Source organism: Podarcis cretensis (genome assembly GCF_951804945.1).
Source record: "Podarcis cretensis genome assembly, chromosome: 15".
In the NCBI taxonomy this organism is placed as follows: Eukaryota; Metazoa; Chordata; class Lepidosauria; order Squamata; family Lacertidae; genus Podarcis; species Podarcis cretensis.
The window spans coordinates 36,199,954-36,218,924 of NC_137185.1; the positions used below are offsets into that span (position 1 = coordinate 36,199,954).

General features: G+C 45.3%; 1 long non-coding RNA gene across 1 annotated transcript in view; it reads left to right on the forward strand.

Annotated features, from left to right (window-relative positions):
* The window catches only part of LOC307203995, a 38,897-nt gene extending 20,622 nt beyond the window's left edge, over positions 1–18,275 (forward strand). The window contains exons 2-4 of the long non-coding RNA XR_013833431.1: positions 8,370–8,950; positions 16,435–16,492; positions 17,867–18,275. This is a non-coding gene — a long non-coding RNA (uncharacterized lncRNA). The remainder of the gene's footprint in view (positions 1–8,369; positions 8,951–16,434; positions 16,493–17,866) is intronic.
* The last annotated feature ends 696 nt before the right edge of the window (positions 18,276–18,971 follow it).

Here is an 18,971-nt window from a genome sequence, read left to right on the forward strand (position 1 = left end):
TTGTAGCTCTGTGCGGTGAACAGTGTTCTCCTAACAATGCTTAACACACTACATAGGACTCTTTGAGGTAGCCATGATAACTGGTAGTATAAGAGTTCTTCAAATGTTTTGTGTGGATGTGGTCTTAAGATATGATGTGAAAAGACTTGTGTGCTTAAAAAAAGCAAAAGCCACAACTGTATCAAAGCAGGATTTTTTTTGGGGGGGGGGCTCTTTGATTTTAGGAGAAAAAGTGGTGCTTGCATGAGGAGTGCAGAACTCTCCCTGTGACACAATCTCAAGTCCAGGCACTTTCTTCCCAGGTGGGCCATTGATGCTGGAAATAAATCCACTTGAGAGATGAGTTATTTGGGTGAGGGGCTGCACCGAGGTAAGTCGTGGGGGAAGGAACAGGCTTGGTCAGCTCACCGTACCCACAGCCATTTCTTTTGCTCCTGAAATCAAACCCAACCCACGTTCTACGTTATCAGTGATCAGCTCTTGACCCTCAGACACCTAGATGGGCTGTTGGCATATCAAGTTTTTGTCCGGCATCAGCTTTTGGAAGAAAGCAAGAGGAACTTATATTTCCTGTCACAGTACTCAGCACTGAGCCAGACTGAGAAAGAATCTCTCTCTCTCTCTCTCTCTCTCTCCACCCCCCATTCTCCCCCCTTCTCAGTCTTGACATCAGGATGTTTCGAAAACTCCAAATCAATTTGAAGCCTCCCGATTTTCAGCCAAGGAAGCAACGTGCTGATAGGGTCAAAAGGCCTGTCGCCAATATGGATCATAGAATTTGACATATTAATTCAAGCTGTCAGAACCAATATGTGTAACTGTGCTTTGCAGAGGCGCAGGCCCCCGCTTCCCCAAAACAGGGACAAGGATAACATTTCACAGATTCCTGTGCAACCAGTTGGAGAGCATGTGACCTGAGAGTTCCCTTTCCCTTACTGGGGGGAGGGGGCAGAGAAGGGAGAGGAGAGGCTTTAGGGATGTATTTCAGAAGTTCATAATGGGATGCTAATTAGCTGGATGAATGTGATGGAATCTTTTTCTCCCTCTTATACATAACCAACCCCTCTACAAAAATTGCATCAGTTTATACAAACTTGGATGCTCATTCGCCTGCACTGGACGCCCAGAGTTTCACAGCTCCCTTATTGGCACCCAAACTAATCTGCAAAGTGGCAGGAAACACATTAGGAACTCTTTGATATTCTACATGTGAAATGTTGGAAAGCTCAAGCAGTTTCAGGCAACTGGAAGGAAATCGTTCCAAGGTTCAGGCTGTGAGTGCCGGCGTCTATGCAGCCAAAACAGCACCACCCGCGCATGCAAGGAAGGTATCGGCAGACACAGGGAAAGCTTGAAGAGTGGAGAATTACAACAATATTTAAGAGGAAAGCCCTTTAAATGGGTGGGAAGGGGGAACCACCCCCCCTCAAATGGCCCAATGAGGCCTGCACTTGCTCGTGGGCATGTGAGGTTGACTGAATGTGGGCAGAAACCGGGGGGTAGAGAAGGATGGAATTTAGTTTCTGGAAGAAGCCATGGCTGACTGGAAGCAGAACACACCTCACTAAGCTTGTTACCATGAGTCATCTTTTTTTTAATGGTCACATAGTGCAGGATGTTATGGGTTCCCCCCAACACAGGGACACCCATCAAATCAAAACATTACCTTTTCCATCCCTTATCTTCCCTTGATTTCCCCATCTCACCTAAACTAAAGATAGCTAACCCTTGGCTATGTATTGATTCAAGTTTTTTTTTTTTGGGGGGGGGGGGTAAGCAAGGATCCTTTAAGTTCCTGGGTGCTAGATCCTTCCCAAAGTACTTGGATTTAGTAAAAGTTAGAATTCATAGAATTGTAGAGTTGAAAAGACCCAAAGGATCATCTAGTCAAACCCCTGCAATACAGTAATCTCTTTTTTAAAATTAATTTTTATTGGAGTTTTTATCTCTACAAAATAACAGAAATAAAGAAAGGTTTACACATATGTACATGTTAGTAACACAATGCATCCCACCACCTCACCCCCACCCCACCACTGGTTCGACATAACTCGAAATGTGAGTTAAAATCTGACTTCCTTCCATCGTTGCTTGACCTTAATTCTATAACTTATCATTATAGTTGTGTTGTTGTATTGTATTTGACAAATATTCTGATTTTTACTTGCATTTGTAACCTTTCCCCTTACAAACTTTGTTGTTTACATATCAATATTTCTGTACCGGAGCAGTGTTTTTTTTTCGTATATTCATTCACACAACTCCATTCTTTTATTAAATTTTTATTTGTTTGACCTCTGATAGCTGCCGTCATTTTGGCCAATTCAACAAATTCAGTAAGTTTGATTTGCCAGTCTATTATTGTGTGTGTTTTGTCTGCCTTCCAGTTCTTTGCTATAAGGACACTTGCGGCAGCGGATGCTTATAAGAATATCCTTTTCTTATTTATGGGGATGTAATTTGTTATTACAGGGACGCAGGTGGTGCTGTGGGTTAAAGCCTCAGCGCCTAGGGCTTGCCGATCGAAAGGTCGGCGGTTCGAATCCCTGCGGCGGGGTGCGCTCCCGCTGCTCGGTCCCAGCGCCTGCCAACCTAGCAGTTCGAAAGCACCTCCGGGTGCAAGTAGATAAATAGGGACCGCTTACCAGCGGGAAGGTAAACGGCGTTTCCGTGTGCGGCTCTGGCTCTGGCTCTGGCTCTGGCTCTGGCCAGAGCAGCGATGTCACGCTGGCCACGTGACCCGGAAGTGTCTCCGGACAGCGCTGGCCCCTGGCCTCTTAAGTGAGATGGGCGCACAACCCCAGAGTCTGTCAAGACTGGCCCGTACGGGCAGGGGTACCTTTACCTTTAATTTGTTATTAATCCCAATACAGAAATCTCAACTAAAGCATCCATGACAGATGGCCATCCAATCTCTGCTTAAAAACCTCCAAAGAAGGAGAGTCCACCACCTCTGGTGGGAGTCTGTTGCATTGCAGAACAGCTCTTACTGTCAGAAAGTTCTTCCTGAAGTTTATTTCGAATCTCCTTCCCTGTAACCTGAATCTATTGATTTGGGTCCTACCCTCCAGAGGAGGAGAAAACAAGCTTGCTCCATCTCCCATGTGACCTCCCTTTAGATATTTGAAGATGGCTATCCTATCTCCTCTCAGCCTCCTCTTTTCCATGTTAAACATAACCAGGTCCCTCAACCGTTCCTCTTATGACTTGGTTTCCAAACCCTTGATCATCTTGATCACACTCCTCTGCACACGTTCCTGCTTGTCAATAACCTTCTTAAATTGTGGTGCCTAGAACTGGACACAGGGAGGGAAAGAGGGAGCAGCTGATCTGAAGAGAGACCTTAACAAAGTTAGGGGGTGACATTCAGCTTGGTTCACACATTGCAACGTGAACCGTCCTAATTTGCCCTTCATGAAAGGATACACATGCACCAAAGCATAGCTATCCTTCGAAATTCACACATTTTTGCAATAATATTTCCCCAACCTAAGATGTGTACTAAAATGTGTGTGTGTTAGAGCAAAGTGTGCATACGTTGCATAAATTAGCGAAAACAGCATATAAAATTCATTATATTAGGGGGAAATTGCATGCCAAAAACAGGCATATGCAGAAGAAAGCTGCAGTGAAACATTTCAACGAAGCTGAAAGAGGAAAGGCCGAGGTCCCCTCCACACCCATACCAGCCAGCAAGTTGTAACTCCCTAGGATCACACCATTCACATGTCTGCTCCCTGCAATGTGGGATTGCACACCATACTAATGTAGCTTCTGTGCTTGTGAAGGGCTCACTCCCCACACAGAGAGGCTTTCAGAAAAGTCTTGGGCTTGGCTGGTGCCTTCTCTGCAGTGTGTTTTGCATAAAGCTTCATCTAGCAGCCCTTCAGAACTCTGTCACCAGGGGCTTTAGGAGGCTCACCAGAGCCAAGACCGAGCTATTCCCTGAGCAAACTCTTTTCATGTATGGTTTAGGTTGGCAGAAACGTGTAATTTATTAGTTCTTTTATATCCTGCACAGATTCATAAATCAGGCCAATTCATGTGCAGAGCTGTGGTGTGTCTTACAGATTCTTATTTCCCTGGGTTAGTTTCACATACAGCCTTCCGTGACTAATGCAGATGGAAAGCAGCTACTGACTTATATTACACCTCAGTCCACCTCCCCCTGCTTTGTGTCTAGACAACAATGCCCTCTAATGTACCAAGAAAGATGGGGGCTGTTGGTATTTTTCAGTCTCACACCCTGTTTTAATTTTGGTTTTGCTTTCCCTTCATGACCTGCACAGAAGTTCAACTGATAGTCAAGGTCTTATCTGCAAACCGCCTCCAGCAAATGGGCATGGAAGAAGTCGTCAAAGCAACCGGAGGGTTTGGAGAGAGGATGTCTTCCCCTCCTCATCCGTCTTCCTAAATTTGGTGCCCTCCAGATAATGCTGGACTACAATTTCCATCATCCTTGACCATTGGCCATGCTGGTTGGAGGTGATGGGTGTTGGAGTCCAGCAACATGTGGAAGGCATCTGGAAGGAGGAGGATGCTTTACGTCATGGTTCCCACAACCCCTTTAGAAGGTTTCGTTCCCCAAGTATTTCCAAGATTTAGCTCAAAGTATAGTGTGTTTTTCCTGGCTGTGCTTGCCCTCTTGGGGACTGAATGCATTGTTAGTGCATTCAGGTTCTGGGGTGCCCTTGGCAAGATGCCCTCAGTGGGACCCCGTGTGGTTCCAATTCTTCCTCACTGTTGTCAACATTGTCCATTCAATTACCCTCTCTGTTTGGATGCAGTCCACAGAAACCACACAAGTGGAAGAAGTTTCATCTCCTCACTTTTGTCACTGCTCAGTTGCTTAGATGGAACTCATCAACAGGCTCTGAAGTGAGTATTAGGGGACTCCTATGGTTGGCCCTAGCCTCCCTGCTGTGGTGTGGGTCCCTACAGGTGCCCAACAATGCCTACATCTGATGCGAGCCATTTGTCTTACGTCACCAAGCTCTGGAGCTTTTCTCTGATGGCCACAGCCGTTCTGATGAGGCAACGGTAGGCTGGAGAGATGCCTTTTTTACACTGCTGCTCTGCCAGTGATGCCAACAGTGCCACCACCATGGGTTCTGAGTTGTTGATACCATCTGCCTGGTGAGGCCTACATGGAAGGGAAGATAGGAAAGTGCTCCAATTCTAGGTGAGACTGGAATCATTTTGTCTATTTTAGCTGGCAGTGTCTCTTCAGGGTCACTTCTCATTGCTTGCTATCAGGGTTCCTGTAATGGGAGATGCCAGGGATGGAAACTGAGAAATAGCTGCAAAACCAAGGTCATCCAGTGAGCTTCAGGAAATCACACCTCGATTTCCAGTCCAGAATACTCTTACACAGGTTCTGAAACTGGTTTTGGAGCCCACTTAGGGAGATGACACTTTAACAATTATGGTGGAGCAAGGAAGAATCACCAGCTGTGGGAAGGGGTTAAACAATTCACAATTTTCTTCATACAAATGTCCTTCAGGTCTCATCTGCAGTATACAGTTCAAGAAGCATCATGCCACCTTAAGCAGGCATGGCTTCCCCCGAAGAATCATGGGAAGTGTAGTTTGTTAAGGGTGCTCAGAATTGATAGGAGACCCCTATTCTCCTCCCAGGAGAACCATCAATCCCTCTTCTCAGGGAACTCTTCTCAGTGTTATAATATTGCTTGAGATGTATAGTGCAGATGGTCTAACAGTCTCTGACTTAATGTTTCAAAAACTTACTTTTTATATTAAAAAAGTATTATATTATGAAAAATTATTCAAAAAACATGTATTAGGCAAAACTGAATTGAAAAATGTGTCTATTGTATTAGGTAAAATGCACACAAAAATGTCAACAAAATTTCACGAGGACTTCTTTATTATTTTAAAAAATCACAAACTGATGTGGAAATGTGGTAAATTGAATTCTGAGTTTGGGAAGAATGGAGTGAAACTGGAATTGATAGATTCATTTATCCCTAATAAGGGACAGGGGAAGTCTTTCTTTCTGGCTCATAAACCTGGATCCCAAGAGCTCAGGAGACTTACCAGCTAACTAAAGAGCAACGGTTTACTCACATTACAAACACTTAGATTTTGGAATTTCAGTATGCTTTAAGAAATCCCCAGAGAACTCCCCGCTTCTTCTTGCCAATTTTTCACCAAGATCAATGAAGTTATGATTTAGCAATTGCGTTGCAGACAAAGCTGAAGATCTGAGACACTCGTGCCCCCCCACCTTGTCTTCCCCCTCTTCAACAAACATTTTAATATTTAAGCAGCCAGATACAAGCAAAGGAAGTGCCCTTCTCTCTTTTAAAAGCTGCGTATTTATAGTTTCTTCTTCCCAAAGGATCATCTCAGTGTCTGTGGTTGATTAATTTTAATTAATATTTCATCTAATCTGGTAATATATTGCAAATGCTCAGTGTAAGTGCGCTTCCAAGTGGGTATAATTGAAATTTACACCCACTTTAAGTGCTATTTATGCCGCCAGTTCTGTGTAAAGTGGTTTCCAGGCCAGCTTATCTAGGAACAGAAGTTTGCAAGCCAGTTTTGTAAATGAAACCTGTGTTTTCTATATAGGGCTGACTTGCATGGATTACTGGTATTTACCACTTACCCATGTTGATTTTATGCTCTTAACACAAATGCACCTGTCCATTATCACTTATGGACTTGTTTGGCCACCTGACATTCAGGGAATTCGAAGTGTGGAAATGACACACCCTATCCCAGTCCAATTTGCACCCTTCCACAGAGGCTGTAGCCTCCCCCCCCCCCAAAAAAAAAATCTGCTGCAAATCCAGACACATCTCATCTACCTAGACAAGAAGTTTAAGAGAATGAAATTGATTGTGGCCTTGTTGGATTCTAGGTCTTCTACTAATAAAAGTGCCTCTGTTTTGGCACTAGCACTGCCTGTTCTGGACTCTGAGACCCAATTATTGGTCTTCAGTCCAAACATCTGCAAATAAATAAATCTACATGTCTCTGCTGTAGGGACAGAGGAATCCTTCAATTCCACGTTCTCATTTTTGCAATCTTAAGTTCGGTTCTCTATGTTTCCACATCAGCATGCATTTTATTTTTAAAGTTCTGGTCAGCTATGTTTCAGGTCATGTAATGTTTCAGAAAGTGCAAATTAGGAAGGTTCACCTTCAAATGTGAACTGGACTGAATTTGTCCACCATCCTTCTCCTTCAGAAGAAACACACCAGGCTAAGGCTGTTGTAAACTTTGCTTCATTTATGGAATGCAGAGTCATAGCTGTCAACTTACAGATTTGAAAATAAGGGACCAGCAGCCAAAATAAGGGACCTGCAGCCTCACCTGTTCCAGGCACTCCAGTCTTCCTGTCCTCCTGCAGTCTGGTCAAACTCATGCTGGTAGCTTCGAGAACACTGTTCATCCAGCTTTGTAACCAGAGGTTCAACTGAATAGAATCTGAATCACATGCACCACGAGGCCTATGCAGCCTCAACTTAAGATGGCTCCCCAGCCTGGCTTTGCGCTGCAAAGTTTGCAGCAGCACGTGCAACAAAATGGCGTCCAGCATTCAAAAAACCCCTCAGCTTGCATTAACTAGCCACACACAAGGCATGCAAGCTCCACCCCCCCAGTCATTCTTAGACTTCTTATTGGGTGAGCAACACAGCCAAGCGACACAGTTGGAGCCTCCCTCCTCCCTGGCCGGCAGGGAGGGAGGGAGGGAGAGGAGCTGCTTCCTTTGAAATTTAAGGGACATCATTTAAGGGACATCCATTAACAAGGGACAGCAGCAGGACATGGCACTGGAATAAGGGACTGTCCCTTCAAATAAGGGACACTTGACAGCTATGTGCAGAGTACAGGATGAAATGGTTATTGAATGGAAATTGAGACACTAAGATCAAAAGAGCCTTGTCCAATATTAACAAGGGAGAGATCCTAGCATCCTATTCTCTCAGTTTGTCTTTAAGATGCCATTCCCACAGGGTGTTCTCATTGTGTTTATTACTCAACTCTTCTAAGCACCGATGTTTCAAGAGAAAGCTTGTTGGCTTGTTGGCAGGTTTGCTTTTTTTGTTTTTTTGTCTTAGCAATATTCAAGCCCATTTTCTAGCGAGGCAGCTCTGAAGAGCTTGGCTGAAGTTCTGAGGAGAGGTGCACCCAGCAGCCGTCTTAACTACAGCCACACCACAAACACTGAAGTCTCAGCTTCAAGCTGGATTTTCATGTTGCTTCCTGTTAAAAGCAACCTCACTTTTTGATTTATGGTTTTAATCAGGCAGCTGTCAGTTAGCCTCATTCCATATCACTCACCATAAACATAGGCCTTGCCAACAAAATTATGACTGTATTAAATGATTTTATTACAGTAAACTGAAGATTGAAGAGCGCAAATACAGGTGCTGCAAGAGACAGTTCTCTTTTAACTCCATCCAAACCTGTTGAGACAATGTAGGAAGCAGCCAATGGTGTACACACAAGGAAAGCGGCTCAGCATCAGAAGGCTCAGGACAAAAAAAGGAGAATAACCCAGGTGGTACAGTTCAATCCATCTATTTCAGAATGCAGGTAAGGGACACCAGGCTTTTTCCTCTCAGCAAAAAGCAAACATGCTGCATGCATTCTGAAGTGGTACAGTCCTAGCAAGGTTGTACAGCTTCAACCATCTTCATGTTCTTTGTCCAGGAACTCAGTCATAGTCACTATTCCTGGCCTGGCACAATTGCTGGGACTGATGTTGAAATGGGGCTGGCTCTACCATTAGGCAGAATGAGGCAGTTGCCTCAGGCGGCTGATTCCAGGGGGCTGCAGCAGTTCCACTACCATGCCTCTTGAATCTCCAAAGCTAGCTTCCTCTGGAGGAAGTGGTCCCATCACCTGTGTTGAACAAAGTTTCAACTACCATCCGGTCAGATTCTGTCTGTGTAATTGGACTTCTCCTACATTTCAGGTAGGAAAACATCTTGGGCTAACCCTGTGAGCCAGTGTGGTGTAGTGGTTAAGAGCTGTGGACTCGTAATCTGGTGAACCGGGTTCGATTCCCCGCTCCTCCACATGCAGCTGCTGCGTGACCTTGGGCCAGTCACACTTCTCTGAAGTCTCTCAGCCCCACTCACCTCACAGAGTGTTTGTTCCTGGGGGAGGAAGGGAAAGGAGAATGTTAGCTGCTTTGAGACTCCTTCGGGTAGTGATAAAGCGGGATATCAAATCCAAACTCTTCTTTTTCTTCTTCTGTGTTGAAAGGTTCTTAGGAGTCAGAGTTAGATTAGGGTTATCCATCCTGTTGCAGCAGGCACAATTCCTTGGGGAAACTGTTCTGACTTAACAGGGACATTTTTCTTTTGTTTTCTGGTCCTTCAGAACTTTCCCCAGGTCTGGCCTTGGTATGCACCCCAAATATATATGCTTGGATGGAATGTGTCCTAGAAACCTGCATTCAGGTATGAGTGTATGCAGAAACCAGCCTACTGCACAAAAGTAAATGTTACATTTGTGGCCTCACCCATCAGGACAAGTGGTCCCCAGAAAGATTCTCCAAAGGGAATGAACCCCTTGGGCTGAAAAAGGGTTCCACATCCTATGTATCAGAGCTGCTGTTCTTCCTATCTCTCTCCCTGCTGTTAAACCACTCAGAGCCATGTGCAGTTTGGCTAAAGGCTGGTGCACATGTGTAGGAATGTATGTATATCAGCACTAAGGCAGCATGTGGTGGACAAGGTGTCATCAGGGTCCGGTGGCCACCCTTGATGTGAAATGAGAGATGCTGTAAGCAAACAAGGACACCCCTATTTCCATTGCCTTTTAACTCCTGCTGCTTCCTTTCCCTGTACTATCAGAAGTGTGGCAGGGAGTCATGAGGAAGAGGGGAGTCCTTCTCTGGTCATACCCATCCAAGAACTGTGCAATTCTCTATCTGCTCATTTGCTAGCGGACAATCTTTTCAGCATGATTTTATTGAGAGGGCCTCCTGCTGCATTTTAACTACAGTCTGCTGATGCTGGTATGTAGCTTACATGTTTGATTATTGATAGGTCTATGTGTTTAAACATTGCCATACTGTTTATATATAGTGTTCTGTAGTGGTTGAAGTGTCTGACTAGGAACGGGGAAACTCAGGTTAAACACTTCATTCAGCCATGAAGCCAGGGGTGCAGACTTGTCCCCCACATTGAGGGGGCCCAGCGTCACGTGATGTGTCCTGCTCTCGCATGGCGGCGCTGGGGGATGGGGAACGCGGAGGGTGATCTTCACCCTCCATGCTTCCTGCCCCCGGCCACTGCGCGACTGCTCACCTGGTGGCATCAGGGAATGGGCCCCCTCAGTATTGGTGAGGGGCTCAACCCCCTTTCCCACAAATATTACGAGGCCCAAAGCCCCTTCTGCCCCTATACTTGGCACTTCTGCATGAAGCTCATTAGATATCTCTTAGTCTAACCCAGGGGTTGCCAAGGTTTACCGGCCATGGGCTGGAACACTCCCACGGAGATTGTCCGTGGGCTGGACCGGTGCAGTGCGGCGCCAAATATGATGTCTGCGCATGTCTGTGCCACCGGAAATCACTTCTGTGCATGCCCAGACGCTGAAAATTGCACCTGCGCAGAAGCGATTTTCGGCGTCCGGACATGCACAGATGCGATTTCCAGCGCCACTCGGCAAGTCCCTGCACTGCGCCGGTTTAGCACAGTGCGCAGGGGACTCATCAAGCAGGTGGCTCAGTTCTAGGGTGGCTCGTGGGCTGGTAAAACGGTCTTCGTGGGCTGCATCCGGCCCATGGGCCTCACGTTGCCGACTCCTGGTCTAGACTGACTTCACAACAGGGTCGTGTTGTGAGGATAAAGTGTGGGGGGGGAATGAGCCATGCATGTCACCTTAAGAGCATAAGAATAACCCCAATGGATCCAGCCAATGGCCCATCTAATCCAGGATCCTGTTCTCCCAGAGGCCAGTCAGATGCCTTTGGGAAGCCTTGAGCCCTTTTGATGAAAGTCAGGAGATAGGCAGTCAGATATTGGTGATATACGGTTGTGGGATTTATTTTTATTTGGTTAGATGCTTCAGTATTTTCTCTGAAATAGAATGGCGGAATTATTTTTTTTAAACCATACTTTGGATTTCGGAATGCCTTTTAAAAATCATCTCATCACAAGTATAGTAACTCAAGCCACACCTGCACCATACATTTAATGCACTCTTATGCCACTTTAAAAACCATAGGGAATCCTGACAGCTGTAGTTCACTAAGAATGCTGGGAATTTTGCTTGGCGAGGTCAGCACCCTTAACAAACTACCATTCCCAGGATTAATTGGGGGAAGCAGTGAAAGTGGTATACTAGCCCTTTGAAAATATGGTGTGGATATATCAGGGATGGTATGTGTGTGTGTGTGTGTGTGTGGGGGGGAACCCTGCACTGGCAAGAAGTAGAATTAGATGACCTTCTAAGTCCCCTCCAACACTGTGATTCTGTAGCCAAGGCACAAACATCTGGGGCAAGCACTTCCAGAGTAGAGGGAGCCTTAGCACCCTCAATTTCAAAAATTACCGTAGCATTGCAACACTGGAGGCCAACATCTGTACAAGGGTTGTAAAAAATAAATCTGACCTTTTTTTTTTTGCAAACGTTTCTAAAGACTAGCAAGGTAGGAGAAAGGCAGAGAATTCCAGGAGAAGGCACCCATCAAGGACAAAAAAGAAAACAGCATCTTAATTTTATGTCTCTGTGTATGTGTGTTGAAGCCCTGGGACTTCAGAAAGGCAAGAAAGAACAGAGTCCATCTGTTCAAGAGCCAACACCGAGGCCCTCTTTAACAAATAAATCTTCACTTTTAACTTTGCAGATAAAAATAGTGTGGAAAGGACGGTCCTTAATCTCTGTCTTCTCCTAAAATGCTTTGGAGCTGAGGCTTCTCCCCTCCTCCCTCTCTCCCTTTTACAGGTTTCATTCTGGCTTTGATTCCTGTGAGTTTACTGACAGATTACTTCATTTTAACTCTATGGCTTTTCTGTCTTGTGGGAGGCATATTTCTAAGTATCATATTTATCAAAGGAGCAGTGCAAAAGCAAGGGCCAGAATGAGGCTTTTGATGATTCCCCCAGTAACTACAACCACAATAAATTTTGCAAGAAAGAAAACACAACTGGGGACCTTTTATGTTAAAGCTTGGAAACAAGGTTCCGCCATTGTCACTCGGAAACCTTTAGCATTTAGGCTAATCTTTTCTCTCTCTCTCTCGCTCTCTCTCTCTCTCTCTCTTCCCTGCTCCCTCCTCCCTCTCTCCTCACCAATGCAGAAAGAACACATCTGGACTCACTTGCAAAGCCAGTCTTCAAACTCCCAAGGGCGACATTCCCCCCAATCCCATAACTTTAAATCAGACCAGCATTTCAGTAAATCACAGGGAACACTTATTTATTGGACATAGTTTTGGGTCTCTTAAAGCACGGAAAATAAATTTAATGGAGCGTTTGGAGCATTTCCCCAATCTTTTGAGGGATTACTCCGGGAATTTGTCAACCACGCCAAGCACGGCAGCTTGATCCAGAGAGATGGGAAAGAAATTATGGGAGATACTCTACAAAGGCCCAGGTGTACCTTAAATCACATCAAAAAAGATTAATGTCAAAGGATTGCTTGCCAGCAGACTTGATTGGCAGTGCTGCAGTTTACTTAATAAACTATCACTTTAGCCAGAGGGTGACTTTAATCTGAATTACATTTTCTTGTTTTGTCATACGCCTTGCCAAGCGATTTATTGAATACTGTAGCATACTTCTTAACCTCAAACACTAGAGAAAGTGGGGGAGGGAGAGAGAATAAGGCAACTCTTAAGAGCCCCAGGAAAACCTTGAGACAGCAGAACCTGCTCTGAGAACAAAGGAGAGGCTTTGCTCCTCGGGCAGAAGGCTGCATTCTTTAAGCTCCGATGGGAACGTGTGGGAGTGGGAACACTCCTAATACATGCAGGCTGCAAAGATTTGGATCTTAGTAATGGACATAGTGCACTTCAAGAGGCGTTTGATTTGGGGTCATGAGCTCATAGCCTGCATTCGAGTTGCAAAAACCTTTCCTGGTTTAGCTGCATGGCATGTGCACAAAAGGCTATGGTTTGATTTGGCACATAGTGCTTACCATGCTTAGAGTATGTCTGGCTCATATTTTGTTTAAGTTCCCATGATTCATGTGCCAGATCTGCAGCACAGTCACTTTTTTTTTTGGCGGGGGGAGAGGGAGAGGCAGTGGTGGAGGAGAGGGGATTGTGATTGACTTATAAAGCACCAAGGAAATTCCCTATGGTAGATCACCGCAGGCATAGAATGTTTCTCAACTGTAGATCTGACTCTTCCAGCCTGGCCTGACAGTGACTAGAAAGGCATCAGTCCCAATCAATCAAATCCTCAGAAGGCATACAGAAATTGCGGGGAGATAGGAAACTGCCTTATACCAGGTCAGACAACTGGTGTGTCTGTGGAGAAAATTGCAACAAGTGTATTAAAATGCAAAAGAAAAACGGTTATTGAAAGAAAATACTGTGTTTAGCTTGGCAAATGTAGCATGTTATACTAACCCATCTATGAGAAATGGCACAGACTGTAACCAGTGGAGAATCAAGTTTTAGAAGCAAAGTTTTTTCTGCATAGGCCAGACACTGACACCTAGAAGCAGCATTTCTGCTGGTTTCTAAAAGTGATTCTTACCTGCTCTTGGGTTTATCAATAGAGAGATCTCTGATGCTTAGTAGGTCTCTGGGAGCTGATTAAACAGGGCAGGGGTGGGTAACCTGTCACCCCGTGGATGTTGTCAGACTCCAGCTGGTCAGCATGTCCAGTGGTCAGGGATGGTGGGAGAATTAAAGCAGATTGCCTATCCTTGCCATATGAACTGGCCGGTGGCAAGTGCAAGACAACGTCCATGTCTCTTGCGTGAGTCCTTTTGATGGCTATATCAAGTGAAGACCATGTAGAATGGGATGTATCCAAGGAAGTCACTAAGTGAGTGGAAAAAGTTCTGTGAATGCAACAGAAGCAGCAAGTAATGTTTTGTTGATTGCACAAAGGCAGGGTAAACTCTGAGTGTTTATATTGTTTGGGCAGGAGGTGGGCTGCATGTCCGAGTCCCTTCTAATTCTTGGCTCTAGCAAGGATTCAATTGTTGAATTAGCCAGGCAGGGGCCATAATGGTCCCCTAAAAATGCAAGTGATTCTGCACCAGAAAACAAATGTGTGAGCCCCCTCCCTCACCTGGCTGTTAGTTAGAAGGACAAAGGCCTTCTAGCTAAAAGCTAGAAACACACTTCAAGCTGGGCAGCTGAGAGACAGAGCCATGCCTGATTTCTGCTGGAACCCAAGACTGTGGCTATGGCAGAAGCAGGACCTTATTGGCGTGTTAACACTGTGAGCCCCTCCATCGTAGGCTCAGGTTATGTATATGTGTCAATAAACCACATATCCTAGACACCACAGTCTCTGCTATTCCTCATTCTGAGGAAACCAACCCCTGGGGAAGTGCCTGGAACCCTTGGAATCTTACACTGCTCTGAGATTTGGGTGGTGTGCAACAATACCATGCCTGCCCTATACACAGTGCTTGACAGTCACAAGGGCCATTTTGCACACAAAGACCCCCTTCTTCATCTGAACAAGGCTCTAAAGCAAGGGTGGGGGACCTATGGTCCTCCAGAGGTTGGATTACAATTCTCACCATCCCTGCACATTGGCCACAGTGGCTGATCCTGATGGGAGTTAAAGAACATCACCCTGAGGATCACAGGTTGCCTGTTCTGACTCTTAAGGGATACACCTGCTTTGTCTAATGTTTTTCATTGGGCTAGCTCTCAGACTCATGCACAGAGTAGCATAAGAGAACGGTTCCTTCTTGCCTCCGAATAAGGAATCAATCAGACCCTGAGCAGTATCACTCCCCTTTACTGAGCCACTCCAAAAGGAAGTTTATTCGGCACATTATGAAACCCCTTGAGGGCTATTTCTGGCTATTTTTGGTCAAGGTCCTCCAAGGTTAGAACCACAAATCTCTAATTGTTCAGTATTTCTACAATGACTGGCAGTCCATGGCAATGTTTCTCCAGGGTTTCAGAAAGGGTTTCAGAAAAGGTCTCTCTCCCAGCCCTACCTGGAAGCTCCAGGGATTGAATCTAAGATCTGCATGCTCTTCCTCTGAGCCATGGCCTTCCCCCCAAAGTTGTAATCCAAGAACATCTGGAGGGCACCAGGTTGGCAAAGACCGCTGAAGGACAGTTCTGTCCCAGGCAGAGGATTGGATAGATGAGTTTTAAGATCCAGGCTCTTGGAGGTTGCCTCTAATGTCATTGGCTATGTCTTGTGGAACACCCTGCCTATAGAGATTCAAAAGGCATCCTGGGAAACAAGGGTTAATTGTTAACCTACTCTGAGAATTGTAGTTGTGTGAGGTGAATGGGGTCCCCTAAGAACTTAACAAACTACAGTTCCCAGGAGTCTTGGGGGAAAGCTATGACAAAGTTGTGGAAGACCACTTTAAGTGTATAGTGCAGATGGGACTTTAGTATTGTCTACACTGATTGGTGGTTGCTCCCCAGGATTTCAGAAAAGAGTCAAACCCAGCCATAACTGGAAATTGCCGGAGATTGAACCAGGGGTTGTCTGAACACAGAGCATCTGCTGTACCATGGAGTTATTGTCTTGCAATGGTTGTCTGTATGAAGAAAGAAATCATGCATTGCTTCTTCACATTGTGCCACTTGGCTTTCATAAACCACCCAGCAAGGCATTTTTGTAGACAGCTGAAGACCCGAGAAGCCACAGCCTGGTTCTTTGTGAACATATTTGTGTAAACAAAGAACTCCCAACTAATAATAATCTGTTTTGCAAGATTATGATTTGAGTTTCTCTTCCCCCCGTTCTGCTTGATACTTTTTTTTTTTTTTGCCAAAGAAATAAAATTCTTGGTGATGTCTAGCGGGAAATCCAATAAAAATTCTTCAAAAGATGGGCCTGACGTTGAAAAATAGCAAAATTATAAAAGTAGTCCTCAGAAAAGAAAAGGGGAGAGTTATTACATCTGGCACAGAGCAAAGGCCCAGAGCTCCTTCCCGTTGATTAAATATGGTGAGGGACCTGAGGCATGCCAAGCCTTAGGGATCGAAAGTTTGTTTTCAGTCAGAATGTGTTTTCAGTCAATGGAAAAAATGGCCAGCCTGTGCGGGGCTATGTAACTGAGAAGCCTCAGGTTTGGAGTGAGTAATGGCCGGGATGCTGAAATGCAGGAAGATGGTTAATCATCCAACCTTCATCTCTGTAATTCAGCTCAGTAACTTCTACAGGTCTGGGGATGCAAAAGTGGGGGGGGGGGGTTGGTTGTTCTACCCGCTTTCCTTTCCCTCCCTTTTCTTTCCAAAAGGAAATATGGGTGGTATATCCTGCTCTTGTTATTCCATTTCAGACAAAGGAAATGATAATTCAGCAATGACACACACACAGAGGAGCCTTGAAGGAATCTCGTAAGTGGGCCGTGCACCATTTGGTTACAAGCTGTTTGAGAGCCAAAGTAGACCCTGAATGTTTCTTTTTGTTTAATGTGCAGATTTGTAAAATAATAATATAATAATAATAATAATAATAATAATAATAATAATAATAATAATGCAACTAGCTGTGTGGGTGCACTAATTTTCAGGGTCACCGTAGGCAGGCAGGCAGATTGGTTGGGGTGTGTGTGTGTTAACCACTTCCTATCTAGCTGTGGACCCAAGGAAAATCATAGGAACATAGGAAGCTGCCTTTTACCGAATCAGACCATTGGCCCAACTAGCTCAGTACTGTCTACAGTGACTGTCAACAGATCTTGAGGGTATCAGATAGGAGACTCTCCCAATCCTACCAGGAGGTGATGGGGACAAAATCTGGGACTTTGCTCTGCAAGCAAAGCAGTTTCGTTACCACTGACCTATCACCGTCTTCCCCCAATTTCCCCTCTTTTGAAGAAGAAATTTGCTTTGGTGAAAACAAAATCCCCATTTCCCACCGGCCAGAGGAGAAAAACCATCTGGGTTCCAGCCCAGGGTCCTCACCCATGATTCAAAGACATGGCATAGAATGGGGGGTAAACAATGGTGTGGTGCCCACTTGAAGTTGTGGACCACAACTCTCACTCCTAACTATTGGTTACGCCAGCTGAGGCTGATGGGAGTTGGAGTGACCAACATCTGAAAGACACCGTGTTGGGTACCCCAGAGACAGAATGTACTGCTGGTTTTGAGCCGTTGCTGCCCAATTCCAGACCTCTTTTCACCACCCTGACATGAATTTCTCAACAAGATAGGTCTTATGTCCAGATGTGATAGATGCCACCATGCTGGGCACTGCACTGATCCCTAAAAAATAAAGGAATCAAAGCATTTGAAACAACAGTTCAAAAAAGGCTCCTTTGAAATGAAAAGTTGCATCCTTATCCATTGAGAGATCGGGGATAAAACAGAGACAGAGGGTCACTGGAAGGTCACTAGGAGACCTCTACAGTACCCTCTGCTGTCACTGGCTTGCTCAGTGGCTGACTGATCTTGGCCTGTCATGCCTGCTGATCAATCAATTGGATCTTGCTCACCTGCCAGTTGTTTTTGTCTCTGAGCAACTCAAAGGGAGGGTGGCATTCAAATGTGTCATGGAAATGAGGTAAGCATGGTGTAGGGCTCAGAGTGCTGGAGTGGGACCTGGGAGACCAGGGTTTAAATCTCCACTCAACTATGAAGTCCACTGGGTGACCTTGCACCAGCCTTAAAAGTAAAATGTATGATGATCTTCGGCAAAATTTTCTAGACCATCTATGTATTCCAACATGGAAACCAGAGACAGAGGTTATGTGCTTCTTATTACAGGGGAGAGACCAGGAGCTCACCAAGACAGTAGCTAAATTCTTCTATTTGATTTTTTTGTCGCCAAAGTATGTTACAGGATCCTGCCCTTGCTGGAAACCCACAGAGATGAGGCGGGTTTCTCACCTCTTCTGCCCTTTGGCGAGTGACTGTGCTGTTGGGGTGGCGATGAGATCGCACTGGCCTATCTATTCTGAATGTATTCTGAATGTTCTAATGTGATGCCAATAAAGGTTACTTGACTTGACTTGACTTGACCTTGGGCCAATCACTGTCTCCCAGCCTAACCTATCTCACAGGTTGGTGTGAGGATAAAATGGAGAGAGGGAGAACCATCTTTAGCTCCTTGGAGGTAAGGTGGGCAACAACAACAACAATGGAGTAGTTTGATGGATCAGGCCAATGGCCCACCAAGTCCAGCATCATGTTCTCAGGTGCCTGTGAGAAAACTGCAAGCAGGACCTGAGCACAAGGGCGCTCTCTCTTCCTGCTGTGTGCAGCAACTTGTATCCAGAAGCCTGCTGCCTCTGACAGTGGAGGTAGAACCTATCCATCAGGGTTAGAAGCCACTGATCACCTTATAATATTTATGCCCTAAGTCTGTCATCATGCCAGCAGTTCCTGGAAAATGGATGTTATGGTCCAGGTACAGCTTAGAAGATCAGCATTAACTTGAAGACCCAAGAGCAGCTTTTAAAAACCTTAACTTGAATTAAACACTTGTGATAGAGTGTGGCTAGCGTTGAGTGGCCATGTGCCCTATGTTACAAAGGGCTGTTCTCTATTTGAAAGGCTGTCAAATCCAAGAACTGTTGAAGAAGAATCATAAGCAGGCATAATAGCAGGAATGTGAAGTTACCCACCCACAGTTAACACCCGGACAGCAGACTGAGCAGGCACAGAATTCACTTGGTCACAGACTTCCCCACTATGGTGACATGCATTCCATTCCATTTAAAAGTCATATAGTTATGACTTCTATATTTGTATCTAGACATATAAATGAGCTCAGGGACAGCCAGTGTAGAGCCTTCCAGATGTTGTTAATGGGCAGGTGCGGTGGGAGTTGTAGCCCAACATCTGGTGAGCAACGCATTGGGTCCCCCTG